This window comes from Anneissia japonica, unplaced genomic scaffold, assembly GCF_011630105.1.
Source record: "Anneissia japonica isolate Jap-2015-1 unplaced genomic scaffold, ASM1163010v1 scaffold287722_len911783_cov160, whole genome shotgun sequence".
Lineage (NCBI taxonomy): Eukaryota > Metazoa > Echinodermata > Crinoidea > Comatulida > Comatulidae > Anneissia > Anneissia japonica.
The window spans coordinates 852,073-857,214 of record NW_022711579.1 but is presented as its reverse complement, the minus strand read 5'-3'; the positions used below and the strand labels follow the sequence as shown (position 1 = coordinate 857,214).

The following is a 5,142-nucleotide window of genomic DNA, read 5'->3' as shown; positions in this document are numbered from 1 at the left end:
TGGGGGGGGGGGGGCTTGAATCCACCTCTGCTCAAAACATTCTTTATCCAGAATAGTCATAATCACGAAAAATGGACATTCAATCACTAAGACATACATCAGGAGCCGACTCGATGGAGTTTAATGTCATACCCAGGGAAGGGCACAGATCTGTTTTAAAAGGTGAAGGGGGAAGGCATTTTGTGAGTCGACACCCACTTCAGCCCCACAATGGTTGGAGCTGAGGTGAGAAAATTTGAGGAAATAGTACCTCTAGATGGCTAGAAATGACACTTTTAGTAAAATTCATCATCACCACATCACCATTAGTCAAAATGAAGCGCCAAAAAAAATTCTCATGATCTTTCATCAGGGATTTTTGACAATCATAGAGATCTTATTAATGTGTATGTGTATACCATAGAAAACAAAGCTTATAAACATTGTCTTTGAATATGTACTTTACATAGGCCTACTTCGAAAACGTGATTTCACAACCACCTCAGCCCCACCATGGCTGGGGTTGAGGTGAGAAAATTTGAGGAAATAGTACTTCTCGAGATGGCCGGAAATGACACTTTTATATAGTAAAATTCATCATCATCACATTACCATTATAGTCAAAATGAAACGCCAACAAATTTCTTATGATCTTTTATCAGGAATCTACTTAATATCCAGGACAACTTAGGCCTAATTATAGCTTACTAAGCTTTAACTATATATACTATAGTATGATCAACAAATCATAGCTTTTTTTTCGCATTTAGCACAATTTTCTTCACTTTTTATTGCTATTAATATTATCATCAATTATTCCTATCGTCATCATCATCATTGTTATTATTATTATTATTATTATTATTAGTATTATTAATAGTATTATTAAACAAACATGATCTTTTATCAGGGATTTTTGACAACCATAGAGATCTTATTAATGTGTGTGATATACCATAGAAAAAAACATAGAAGAAAAAAGCTTAAAAACATTGTCTTTGAATATGTACTTTACATAGGGCTACTTCAAAAACGTGATTTCACAACGTCCTCAGCCCCACCATGGCTGGGGCTGAGAAATGACACTTTTATATAGTAAAATCCATCATCATCACATTATCATTATAGTCAAAATGAAACGCCAACAAATTTCTCATGATCTTTAATCAGGGATCTACTTAATATCCAGGACAACTTAGGCCTAATTATAGCTTACTAAGCTTTAACTATATATACTATATATTATGATCAACAAATCACACCTTTTTTTCGCATTTAGCACAATTTTCTTCACTTTTTATTGTTATTAATATTAATATCAATTATTACTATTGTCATCATCATCATTGTTATTATTATTATTACTATTAGTAGTAGTATTATTAAACAAACATTTAAAGAAACTTGCAAAAGGATAAAAACGAAATTGAACCACTGTATCGCATTTCTATCTTAAAAGACCTGGCCTGAGATTTATGGATTTAAGATTTTTTAAAATCACGCTTAGGCCCATGTGTTCTATTATGCCTATGTATAACGTGTACTGATGCATATTTACATGTTTAGAAGTATTCATTTTGAGTGATCCCAGGAAAGAATTTGTATTGGCTCAAGAATAAGCTTTAAAATTTTAACACTGTGTACAAAAGGGGGGAGCCGCGGCTCCCACGGCTCCCCCCTGGATACGTCCCTGGTGCAGATTAAAAACAAAATAATTTTGATTGAAAGTTGCCAACGAGGAAGTTTTTACTGAAAATTGATCAGAACAAGTTACCGTATTAACCGAAAAACATTGAGGATCCTGAGAATTTATCAACCTGATATCGACAACCAGTCACCTTATGAAAAGACTGCTGAAAGTAAGTAAGACGCCAAAGTAGTCATCAGGTTTATAAAACATCCAAAATTATTTCTGAGGGTATTCATACAGCACTTTACATGTTGTTCATTCCTCATACTGTACAGTACATACACCATGGATACAGTAACTCTATGCATATAACAAATACATTTTTTTTAACTATCTTGAAAAATATCAGGCCAGTAAAACAATTAAATATTGGGTCCTATAGTACTTTTTAAATTTTAAAAACCATGTGTCTTCCTCACGTTTTAAAATATATACCCAGATATTCAGCTATAAATAAATTTGCTATAGGCCTATATTAATCAGTGGAAAAATATTATTGAAAACAAATTTCTAGGTCAATATATAATCTGGCTGTCCCAGAAAAAAAACAATAGAATTTCTTTTATATTCTTGTTAACTTTGAATCATTTTTGGTAATTTAATTACTGGTCACATTTTGTCCATTGCTCACATAAAATTTTGTCATATATTATGGTTCTAGCTACGTGTGAGGATAACTTTAGAGAAACATTGGTCAAAATTTTATAATGGAGGGACCATGTAAAACAATACGATAGTTTGCATTGTAACTTTACAAAACCATAACTAAATCACTTTACAAAAACACAATGTAGAAAAGATAGAAAAGATAATAGGGACAATGTAAAACAATGGGATAATTTAATTGTAACTTTACAAAAACAATTAAATCTATTAAAAAAAATATTGTTTATATTGTATGCAAGCAGTCAAATTGGAATTAAATCCAAGCTTTTTATGCCTAATAACCTAAAGAACTTTTTGTAATTTCAATTATTCTACAGTTGCTGAAGACACTCACCTCACGCACACAAAGAACTGTTCTGTCTTTCTCACAATTCATGATCCTACATACGGTATGTATAATCTAAAAAATATTGAGCATAGAAAAATCCAAGAAACATTTTACACTACATTTTACAATCTATTTTCACTGTAAATTTGAACCTGTCTGGTTAAATAATTATAAAAATGGATGACTAAATAAATGAATGAATGATAAACTGAATAAATAAACAAACAAAATGTCATAATTATGCAACAATCTTTTTACTCCTGTATAATGATACATATTTATTTTTTCTTTCAGCTTTAGATGTTTTGAAACTAAGCCTTGTATTGTGAGATGAAATTTTTTTTGACCTAAACCTGCAATTTAAAGTACAAACGTAGCATTAAATACTTTCTACTTTATAGTGTTTAATTTAATTGTTGTGCAAGGAGAATGAAGTATACATATTACATATTGTGCAATTCTTAAAAATTGCTTAGGAAAAATATTCTGTTGTCCCCCTCATAGAATTAACTACTTTAATTATAGTAAAATGACATGCAGCACTTTATAGGCTAACAAATATTTATTACACGTATTCATGATGTTACTGTAATTATGAAATCTATGCAATTAATTATAAAGTATCACTATTTTATTTAAGTTATCTAACCATCTTATATCTCTGATTATGGATTAATATGTTTAAAAAAGGGGAAAGCCTTTTTTAGAACTATGTTTATTGCAGTGGAGTTGAATATCTTGGTGGTTAAGTTGAGTGAATTTCTACACTAATAATTATGTGTTCAGTTATGTGTGTTAAAGTGAAATATATCGTCACAAATAATGTTTTGGTTTTATATTCCTTAAAACAAGGTGGGATTTTAATGATATTGTATGTACAATATTGAAATGTTGATTGTTCAAGTGGGAAATGTTAATATAATACAAAAACATACACATTATAGAGTGGTACAGTTCTTTGAAATTTTCAATACAAGAACATCACTCAAGACTAGTAACATAATTAAATTTCTTCCAGAAGCTTCATACTGCATATCAATGAATGAATGCACTGTATAGTAATGAAAGCTTTTGGAATTTACAGTATGTCTGGTTTTTTTTAATCATTTTAAATGACCAACCAATGTTTTACATTATTTTTTTTAGTATTGGTCACATTTTATGCTAAATTATCTATATATTAGTACAAATATATTTTAATCATATTGTATTATACAATATGATTAAAATATATTTGTACTAATATACAGATAATTTAGCATAAAATGTGACCAATACTAAAAAAAATAATGTAAAACATCGGTTGGTCATTATTATGCAATGCATATTATGTTTCTCCAGTCAGAGATAGGAAGCTCACCACAAATTTGCTATCCATGTTTTAAATCTTGTTCTGTGGACAGATCTTTTGTAATCTACATTTTTCAATTATTTCTATTGATATATTTTATCAATATTATTGTTTTGTTATTAATAATATTATGGTGTGAGTGATATTTAGTATAGTGTAGTAGCAATTCAGTGAAGCAGTCTTTTCAGGTTTTGCTTAATAATTTTATCTTTAGTAATGTGCATTCGAAGAAGAAAAAATAACTGGAACCTTTGTTTTACTGTATTAATACAGGTTATGTATAAAATCCTATTACTGTACAATGTTTCGTCAGTGCAATATTCAGCTCATAATCATAAAGACTTTGTCAAGTTACCTCTCTATATTAGTGACACATCTCTGTATCAAATTAAATTCTCAATGTTCTTGATACTTAATTTCTAGTGCAAGAAATATACAGTATATTTTTTATTAACAGTCGACTTCTGTGAATATATTAGTATAAAACTCCAGTATATTAACTTTGTAGTTTCAGCACTTGGCATTCATTTGTATAAACATGCTATTATAATATTATATAATTGTGAATGCAAAGGTAATAAATATTAATCTAAGATCTACAGTACAAAATGGATTTTTTTTTTGGCATTTTATCATTATGATTTATCATTACCATAAGCATCATTTAAAGTCTGTTGATTCCTGCACTCTGTGGTTAGACCAATAAAAGTCTGTTTATTTAAAATTAAAACGGAACAGTAGAGAAAATCCGATCAGAATGACAAAATAAACTAAGCATCCACTGGAAGGAATCCCAATATCTACAGACGGATCCGTTTCGACCTTCCAGGCCTCATCAGTCCAGCTAGGATATAGACCCAAACGAAACGTTCGACCAGCTTAGGTAGGGCCCAAACTAGTCCCACGACCACTAATGATTACAGAGCCAAACCAAGGCAATATATATACACAGCCCAGGTGTAAATGCAAATAGTGGCATACAAGCTATATGGCTCGGTTCCAGTAGATACAGAGAATATTTTGTCATTCTTAACGCGTCCTACGAAATTCTTACGAGACAGCACTAGTCCGTGAATATGTGAACAAGATCAGAGATCTAAAGATGCAATCTCTACCGTGCATCAATGA

The 5,142-nt window shown here is 30.4% G+C and overlaps 1 protein-coding gene across 1 annotated transcript in view; it reads right to left on the bottom strand.

Moving 5' to 3' along the window:
* Positions 1-5,142, bottom strand: part of LOC117107555 — a 26,298-nt gene that overhangs the window by 13,584 nt on the left and 7,572 nt on the right. The gene's annotated exons all lie outside the window — the stretch shown is intronic.